The sequence below is a fragment of the Lithobates pipiens genome, unplaced genomic scaffold, assembly GCF_037356315.1.
Source record: "Lithobates pipiens isolate NorthernLeopardFrog02 unplaced genomic scaffold, aLitPip1_a1.2 Scaffold_23, whole genome shotgun sequence".
NCBI lineage: Eukaryota > Metazoa > Chordata > Amphibia > Anura > Ranidae > Lithobates > Lithobates pipiens.
The window spans coordinates 68,344,910-68,355,491 of NW_027507785.1; positions in this window are offsets into that span (position 1 = coordinate 68,344,910).

Below are 10,582 nucleotides of genomic sequence, written 5' to 3' on the forward strand. Positions count from 1 at the left end.
AAGGATGAGGACACTGAACATTGAAGCACAGGGATAAGGATGAGGACACTGAACATTTAAAGCTTGCGGATAGGGATGAGGACACTGAACATTGAAGCACAGGGATAAGGATGAGGACACTGAACATTGAAGCTTGCGGATCGGGATGAGGACACTGAACATTGAAGCATGTAGCTCAGGATAGGCACTACAAGTCCCAGCAATGCAAAACCTACTAGGTAACAAGGGAAGTATTAGTGTTGTAACGAACGGCCCAGTGTTTGTGTTGTGTGTAACTTCACTTCCGTAACATTATGTGATGGTTTCGCTGAACTGTATTGCCGAAACTATGTTGGAACGCACGGCGCAAGTGTTTGGAACGCATCGCGCATGCGCAGTACGCAACAACGTGGCCGTGTTTGTGTTGTGTGTAACATCACTTCCGTAACATTATGTGATGGTTTCGCTGAACTGTATTGCCGAAACTATGTTGGAACGCACGGCGCGAGCGTTTGGAGCGCATCGCGCATGCGCAGTACGCAACAACGTCACTTCCGCACCATCCTGTGATAGGCATCAAACTGTGACACTACAGCGGCTTCACCTAAAGCCAGCTATTGGAGTACCAATGTGGCCGCGCTCATACCTCTTTGGGTTCAGTGAAGCCAAAGTCTTGGCTTCACACCTGGTTTCAACGCAACGTAATATGATACCAATTTTGCCATTCGTCTGCAACTCTGCATCCGACGCCATGTATGGGAGTACCAATATAGCCGCGCTTCTACATTCGTCAGCTTCCTCAATGTATTAGATGTACCAATATTCCTGCATTTGGCGACTTCAGCTAACTCAAAGTAAATGAGTGCCAGTGTGGCCGAGTTGCCAAATCGCCAGGCTTTAGCTAACGCCATGCATGGGAGTACCAATATGGCCGCACTTCTGTTTAGACGCTGTCATTGAGTACCAATATGGCCGCGCGTTACAAGCGACACTGTTCTATTATTATATCTCTGCCCGTCGGATAATGTGACGGAAGTGACGTTCCGTCAACTGCGCATGCGTTCTACCGCAGCGGCTTTAGGCAGTCATTTTTGGTGTGCTAATTTAATGTATCAGTGTACCAATATGGCCGACAACTTTTTTTTTTCTCTTAAAATATTCCACACAAACAAAGCTTATTACTTTAATAAAAAAAATAGTGTAATATATTCATTGTCAAAATAGTGAACTGGTTATATATAGTGTTCCACGATTAGAAGCGCGAGGCGGAAGTCAGAGCGCGGCGCGCGCAGGCAGTGCAGCGGACACCTATTTCCGGTGCACAGAGGGGTTCTTGTCCTGAAGTCGCGGCAAACATGTCTGGAAGAGATGGTATGTGACTTGAATGGGGGGGTGGCGGGATCCGATGCCATCCTGTGTGTGAGGGATGATAAGGAGGGTGTGGGGAGGTGTACGCGGGCTGTGTGGGGGAGATGAGTGGGAGATGAGGGTGATGGAGAGCGCACACCTCCAATGTCTCTATAGGTGAAGCGGAACTACAATCACCACACAGGTTTCCCACCGGACTGACAAAGAGTCCTTAGGAGAGGGAGAGAGAAGATATAATATCTCATACCCAGATAGAGAGAACCTGTCATCAGGGGATGCTGGAAGTGTCACTATTCCAGGTATTCAGCCCTGTCTGAGCTCCTGTTATGGAGTGTGTGTGTGTGTGTATATATATATATATATATATATATATATATATATATATATATATAAACCACTTTATTAGGTACACGTTGCTAGTACCGGGTTGGACCCCCTTTTGCCTTCATTCTTCGTGGCACAGATTCATCAAGGTGTTGGAAACATTCCTGAGATTTTGCTCTATAGTGACATGATGATGGCGTCACACAGGTGCTGATTTGTTCGCTGCACATCCATGATGCCAATCTCCGGTTCCACCACATCCCAATGTTGCTCTATTGGATGAGATGTGGTGAGTGTGGCGGCCATTGGAGTACAGGGACCTCATTGTCCAGTGGTGAGATGATTGGAGCTTTGTGACATGGGGCATTATCCTGCTGGAAGGAGACATCAGAAGATGGGGACACTGTAGTCATAAAGGGATGGACATGGTCAGCAACAATACTCAGGTAGGCTGTGGTGTGTAAATGATGCTCAGTTGGTACTAAATATCCCCCACACCATTACACCACCACCAGCCTGAGCCGTTGATACAAGGCAGGATAGATTCATGCTTTCATATTGTTTACACCAAATTCTGACCCCACCATTTGAATGTTGCAGCTGAAATTAAAGGGGTTGTAAAGGCGAATTATTATTTTTTTTTTTTTTTTTTTTTTTTTAAATAAACATGTTATACCTCCACTGTGCAGCTCGTTTTGCACAGAGTGACCCCGAACCTGCTCATCTGGGGTCCCATGGCGGCTGTCTCAGCTCCTCCCCGCAAGTAATTCTCATGTTCATGCGAGCTCCCTCACATGGTGAAGTACTTGTGGGCACGCTCCTGTGATACAGCTATAGCCGCTCACTGTATCACTCGGCCCCCCAGGCGGGCCACGTCATTGGATGTGATTGACAGCAGCGCGAGCCAATGGCTGTGCTGCTTTCAATCCAGCCACTCTAGCCAATCAAAGGCCAGGCTGAGCGGCGAAGAGGATGACGTAGGTGAGCGTGGGACTTTCGAGGGGTCAGGTAAGTAAAATGGGGGCTGGAAGGGACGGCACTGTCAGATGTTTTTTCACATTAAGGTGAAAGAATGTTTACCTTTTACAACCCCTTTAAGACTCATCAGACCAGACAACATTTTTTCCAATTTTCTATTCACCAGTTTTGGTGATCCTGTGTGAATTATAGCCTCAGTTTCCTGTTAGCTGACAGGAGTGGCACCCGTTGCTGCTGTAGTCCATCTGCTTCGAGGCTTAATGTGTCGTGTGTTCAGACAATGTAGCACTGCACAATTCTGGCTAAAATGATTTATTTTATTTTTTTGCTTGGAATAAAGATCACGATTCTCACGGCATAACCTTATCTTTCACATTTTATACAAAAAATGGGCTAACTTTATTTTTTCCTTTTTTAAAGAGGGATTCCGCCCAAAAAAAATATTAAAAGCCAGCAGCTATAAATACTACAGCTGCTGACTTTTAATAAATGGACACTCACCTGTCCCGGGTTCCAGCGATGCCGAGGCCGATCAACCGCTCGGGCCTCGGCTGCTGCCGCCGCCATTCTAGGTGAGGGAATCAGGAAGTAAAGCGAATCGGCTTCACTTCCCGGTTCCCTACTGCGCATGCGCGAGCCGCGCCGCGCAATAGGAGATCTCCGTGCTGTCACTGGGACCCGTGTGTGTCCCATCAGACAGCGCGGCAGGGCAGGAAATGGCGTAGACTCCCGTGGGAGTCTATGCCCGGAAGTGGGTGAAAATACCTGTCTTTGACAGGTATCTCCACCCCCCTCCCCCCTGAAAGGTGTCAATTGTGACACCGGAGGGGGGTTCCGATCAGCGGAGGTTCCACTTTAGGGTGGAATCCCGCTTTAAAGTGTGTGTGTGTGTGTGTGTTGTTTTTCCCCCCCCCCAAGAAATTGCACTTGAAAGGCCCCTGCACAAATACAGTGTGACAAATAAAATATTGCAACAACTGCTGTTTTATTCTCTGGGGTCTCTGCTAAAATTTTATTTATTAGTGTAATGGGGGGGGGTGTTAAGTAATATTCTGACACAATATTGGGACCATTGGCAATAATACAGAGATCAATGCTAAAAAATTAAATTTTTTTACTGTAAAAAAGTCATTGGCAGTGAAGGGGTTAATCGCTATGTGGCGCTGTAGGTGTGCCCTAGGGAGCGATTCTAACTGTGGGGGGGGGGGGGCTGGGGTGTGACACGTCACTGATCACAGCTCCTGATCGCAGGGAGAGCTGGTCAGTGTCATTAGGCAGAATGGGGAAATGCTTGTTTACATTAGCATCTCCCCGTTCTTCCTCCTGGCGGGTGCGCCCCTGCAAGCCGCCTCTTAAAGGGCAATGTACAGGTACGCGATTCTGTCTGTAAGTTCCCTTCTGCTGCACTATATCTGCGTGAGGCGGTCAGGAAGAAGTTAATAAATTAACCAATTTTAGAGAATGAAGTTTATCCTTTTAATCTAAAAGAACTAAATGTTACAATGTTTCTCTTTATCTCCACCTGAGCGATTGTCTGTCTGATAAACTTTGCAGACTGCCTGGTTTGTTTGCGTGTGTGTTTTTTTTTTTTTTACCTTTTTGAAAGGAGTGAGCAGAGAACTCTGCACTGAATCAAGGAAATGCTGTATTGAGACCGTGTGGGGGTTGAATCTCGTCTGTCATCCAATCCAACAAGATACTCTGAAAACAGACATCTGGTGATACGTTCACCATTCATCCAGCAAATGGGATTGGATGAAAACAGACAGCCTGTCCGTTTTTCATCCGATCCCCCCCATAGAGGACAGCGGGACTGACGGGTCCGTCTCTGCACAGCGAGCGGAGACGGACTTGTCATCCGCCGGTTTTGCCTAAACAAAAGCTGGTTTGCCTCATCCCTGTAACTGCTACATCTGCTGGAAGAGAGCTTGTTCTTTTGAAAGACAGACTTTCTGTTTGGGTCACTAGATAAAAATAGAAGCAAGCCTAAGAAAGGAAACTAATGTAGCCGTCACATGCAAGAATTGGTAAGCTGCAATATAATGTTTTTTTTTTTTTTTTAAAGCAGTATTTAACCCAAATGTAACTTTATTTGATGTGTACAGAGTGACACTCTATGGCAGTGCGCTGTGCTGCTGTACAGTGACATGTGATCCCGTCCTGTGAGCTGTGAGAAAATGCAGCTCATTGCAGCACACCTCCAAGGGAGGGTGGATTTGAATTAGATGAACTCTGTTAAAATCATAATTTTTAAAGAGCAGCTTTCATCTGTCCCTCAGCGGCTCCTCCTATGACCCGCTGTTGACTCAACGACCATCCCATTCACTATAATAGGAACAGCTGTTGAGGCGGCAGTGACACAACAAGGTGAGGGGCGTGGCGGCAGCAGGTAAGTGGGAAATCCCGCTCGCAGGCGCTGCCATGATGGATCTGAAATGACAGGTGCTCTTTAAATGTCAGGACTTGGTAGTTGGTGTGAATGCATCAATGCAGTGCATGTTATCTCAGCTTGCAAAGCTTGGATTCATGTAACTCTTGCAGAATGCACAGCCTCATGCTACATAACAAAGCTCTTTCATGCTGAATAAACTAAATTTTATTAATATATCGTAAAAAGAAAACTTTTCAAATAGATTTTTACTTCAAAAGCATTTTATTAAACTAAATTTTGGTTAAAAAGAAGAATTTTTTTTTTGTTTTTGTTTTTTATCCACCCTGCCTCCAGGCTGTCTTGTGGTGTGGATAGAAAACAATTGTTTCCTAGCAGTGGGTGGAATCCTTCCAGTGCACTCTGTGGCTATTGCCTGCTTGGAGGATCCAAACGTTGTCTGACCCCCACATAGACCAAGCTATTGAAAAGATTGTCCAATCAGACATCATAATATCTTTGGATAGCAAAACCATTTTAAGGTACCTTTTTTATGTTTTCATTTTGCAGGTGGAAAGAAGAAGCCACTGAAGCAGCCTAAGAAAGCCTCCAAGGATTTAGATGAGGTACTTACCAGTTTGTCTCTCGCTCTGTACAAGTTTGTCCGATGGAGCGTACACACGGTCGGATGTTGCTCCAAAACCGCTAATTTGCATGTTTATTGTCAAAAAACTGAAATATTTTAGGAGGGGGGGGAAGTAAAAACTTATGTGGTTGCATAAGTGTGCACACCCATAACTGGGGATGTAGCTGTGTTCAGAATAAAGCAATCGCGCTTAAACTCATGTTAAGCCCAGGTTCATGCTGAATGCTGGTGTTCTGCCCAAAACTGCCCACCCGTACTGCGCAGGAGCAGCACTTGCACAGTACGGAGGACAAGGGGTCTCCGAAGATGAACAGTGCCTGCGCACTTGATAGTACCTTCTGCCCTGAGTCCAGTTTCAAGCCCCACCATGCAAGTGCACATACAGTATCACTTAGTAACAGGCCCCCTCGTGGGCTTGTTTCGCTCGTCAATTTTTTTTATTCTAACTCTGTGTCCACTTGGATGGTGGGGCTTGAACCTGGACCTTCGGCGTCTCCTTGTCCTCCATACTGCGCAAGCACAGTACAAGGCGGACACTATCCGACGGACAATATTCAAAGCAACATTGGTTTGAGATTGTGTGAGTTCAGCTGAACTCGTACAATCTCAAACCTGCACTTTAGTCAGACTTTGGGGGCGACGATTTGAGAGACATCTGTGCGGGTTCCTGCACAGATGTCTATTGCTATCTCCCTTGAAGTTGCTAAAAAGTAGTGCAGGAACTACTTTTGGAAATTGGGGAGTCGCACCGAGTTGGACGTTGCCTGTAAGAAGTGGAGATTTGACATGTCAAATCAGCCCAATGTGAATGGGGACTAGGAATCAGTACACATCTGCCATCATTTTAAAGTGCCTCTGGTTAACCCCAGATAAAGTTCAGCTGTTCTAGTAGGTCTTTCCTGATATTTTCTTAGTCGTATCGTACAGCAAAAGCCATGGCCCGCAGAGAGCTTCCAAAGCAGTAGAGGCATCTCATAGTTGAAAGGTATCAGTCAGGAGAAGGGTAAAAAATAAATTCCAAGGCATTAGATATACCATGGAACACAGTGAAGACAGTTATCATCAAGTGGGGAAAATGTGGCACAACAGTGACATTACCAAGGACTGGACGTCCCCCCAAAATTGAGAAGAAAAGCTGCAGGAATATCTGGCAAATACTGGCTGTGTGGTACAAGTGACAACAATCTCCCATATTCTTCATATGTATGGGGTAGAGTGGATAGTGGAGATCACCGGAGTAGCGGGGTCTGCTTCAGTGATTTCCAGGGGGGATCCCACAGATATGGTGTATCTACACAGTTACTTTATCCAAGATGGACCATTGTAACTATGTGTAAGAATATACCATACCAGGACCATGGCTGCAGCTGCCCAATCGCTTACACAGGGCTTCCTCCCTCTCCTCTGTGACAAATGAAGCAACAAGTATTTCGTCACTTTCAGTTTATTGTTTTGCTGGCATTCAAATGAATGAGTCGCATTGCAATTGCACAAGAATGCGGACCATGTTCCTGTGTGTTTCAGGTATAAACCGGCCCTTAGAGTATTCCATACATTTACATTTGGCTTTTTTTTTTTTTTTTCCTTGCATGTATTTTTTGCGATCCGATGAGGTCCGCTGTCAGTTTTTCAGGCAGACCACCTCAGATGGTCCATGTATCCCTATGGACCAGCGGCCACCAATTTAATCCGGTCTCCTAAAGCAGAAAGTGAAGGGGAGCCGTCTAGGCGAATCGGAGGGCAGCCGGTCAGTTGCCAACCATAGTGCAGAGCAAGCTCTGTGTCCGCTCTGCAGAAACTGATTGGAAATGGACCTGTCATGTGTCTGTCTGCTCTGCAGGGGATTAACCGGCAGGTCCCCTGCTGAGTAAATCCTATGCTTCCCCATGTGAAAGGGGCCTCGGAGCCAGATCATACCAGGAAAATGAATGTTGTTGGATGTTTACAGCTGTGTCCCTTACTGTGGGCTTAATTGTTCTATGGACAGATGGCTGCTTTGCTCAGCAGGTCTCATCTATAGCTATCTAGTTGCCCATTCAGAGAGAAGTGATGACATAGGCAAGAGCTTCCCAGGAATTGAGGGGCCCTCTCCAGAAAAGGGGGCAGTTGTTTGGACTCTTCACAATTTTAGATGAATTTTGAAAGTGAGGTCACAGATGTGTTTTTTGTGCTATCTCAATGGTACCTTAAAACAGGGCTTGACAAATTTGCTTAGAATCTAGGAGCCAGCTAAAAAAGTTAGGAGCCAGTTATTTCAGTCCTCTGCCCAGTGCCCAGAACTGCATGTCTGGGGCATCGGACAATAAAAATTGCTCATGGCTGATGCCAAGAGAAAAAAGGACTATTTTAAAATAAAAAAAAAACTTTTGTTTTGTTATAAGATTTTGCAAATAATTTTTTTTTTTTTTCTTTCTTTCTCCTACACTAATGTGCTCTGATAGGCTGCACTGATGCACACCAATAGGCGGCACTGGCAGGTGGCACTAACTGGCATTGTCAGGTGGCATTGATTTACACTGGCAGGTGGCATTAACTGGCAGATTTCACAGCATAGTGTAACTGTGAAACTGAATGCTCCCTGCGGTGCTGCACTGTGTGAAACTGTATGGAGAGAGAGAGGAGCTGACAAATTCAGTGTGATGGCAGAGGTGGGTGGGACGCGGCAGCTATCCAGCCAATGATTGGGCGGCGTAAGGGGTGGCACCACATACACATATCAGCCTGCCCAGATCCCACCCCATTGGCTGGTGTTGGAAAGCTGAGTCCCGCCCACCCCGACATTCAGCCTTAATTTTGACAGCTCTCCACACACAGTTTCACACACTGCGGCGCTGCTCTGCCAACAGTGTGGAGAAGGGAGGAGGATGTCAGAGGCTGCTGAGCTCCATCCCGACTACCAGACAGTGCCCTGTGTTTGGAGACACCAGACACAGAGGCACCTGTCAGTGACAAAAACCCAGGAGCCAGGGCACAATTTCTAGTCGCAACGGCGACCTGGCGCCTGGGATTTGTCGAGCCCTGCCTTAAAAGTCCTGTCTACTTGAGATGTTTTTTGGGTCTTTTATAAAACGTTGGGATATGGTGTTTGGTGCTAGCCCCTTGTGCCATCCCCCTGTTTTTTTTTATTTTTTTTTTGTTTTTTTGAGTCACAAGTTTTAAAGGATATGTGTGGAAAATCAAACCAATTGGTTTGCTGCTGCAGATGTCCCCTGCTAGCTCCACGCTCCAGAAGTGAGCAATCACATGATCGCTCAGTTCTCATTCAGCTTTGAGCAAAGAATGGTGACTGTCCCTCCAATGCTCCAGTGGTGCGTCGGGTTGTAGCTTGGGTGGGAGTGGCTGGCTCAGGCTCTCTGCACCGTGCGGAGAGGCTGACCCAGCTGACAGTCAGACATCTGGGTGGATCCCAACATTGTCGGGATCCTTCCAGAGCCTGCACCGACTTTGTGATGCCAGCTAACAGCAGGCTTTAGCCGATTCTGGGTCACAGGAGTGCAAAAGTAAAGCCTCATACACACGATCAGACTTTGTGCAAACTTTCCCGTGGACTTTTGTACAAAGGGCATTGGCCGTAAGTTTGTATTGCATACACACGATCTGTCTCTTTAGGCAACAAACACGAACGTAGTGACGTTTCAACTTGCTGACGACACGTCAAGAGGACGTTCAATTACTCAGGAGCCACCTTTGGTCAACTTCTGTATTGTCTGATCTTTTGCATTGGTTCTGAGCATGCGTGTTTGTACTTTGTACAAAAGTCCGATGGGTTTTGTGTACACACGATCGTACTTTGCTCCATTGGACTTATGTTGTCAAAAAGTTTGTCTGTTCGCACAGCTAACAAAAGTCAGATGAAAACCGAAAAAGTTTGTCCGATGGAACGTACACACGGTCGGATGTTGCTCCAAAACCGCTAATTTGCATGTTTGTTGTCAAAAAGTCTGATCGTATGTACGGGCCTTAAAGTGGGGTGCCCACAAAAAAAAAGCCAGCAGATACAAATACTGCAGCTGCTGACTTTCAATAATCGGACACTTGCCTGTCCCAGGGTCCAGCGTTGCGGGGGAACGAAGTCCCTTCCCTCGTTCTCCACTCGCAGCGCCGGAATTCTTACTGTGGCCACAGCCGGGCACCTAATGCGCGAGCGGCGCAGTGATACACCGCACAGTCATCTGGGACACGTGACAGGTCCCAGATGACTGTGCAGCGCGAGGGGAAATTATGTCACCAGCCCAGGCATTGAAGAAGACAGACTACAAGGGACCCCCTAGAAACAGGAATTTAGAGGTGTGTGTGTGTGTGTGTGTGTGTGTGTGTGTGTGTGTGTGTGTATATATATATAATTTGTGGCAACACCACTTTACGTGCACTCCTGTTACCCACAATAGTAGAATGCCCCCAAAAAATTGCTTTTTTTTTTTTTTACTGCTAGCTGTTATTGTACAATTACACAAATGAATACTACTAATACAAATAGTAATGGGGGGGAATCTATTAAATCTGGAGCATGTGTGCAAGGCAACCTTTTAGCCTTCTTTCTTCAGCTTGTTCAGTTAATCTTTGAAAGAACTTATCTGATTGCTGTGCACCCCTGCTCCAGATGTGGTCAATCCCCCTCAATGTGTTTTTTTAGGGTCTGCATCAATAGGCAAATGCAAACAGAATGTGACCCAAAGCAAACTGCATTTGACCTCCGTTTGAGATCATTCAGAATGCAAAGCTGCTCTTCCTTAGCTGCATCAATCTGATTCCAGCTGCTTTTACTTTCCCGGCACTGGGATATGCATAAACTCTCTCTAGCATCTGAATGCTGGTAATAGGTCTGCTTTTGAGACAACCTCAAGACCTTTTTTGTGGTTTTGGAGCATTCCCCTGCTTATTTTTTTCAGTTAGTGGGACCCATGGATGGACCAGTGTTC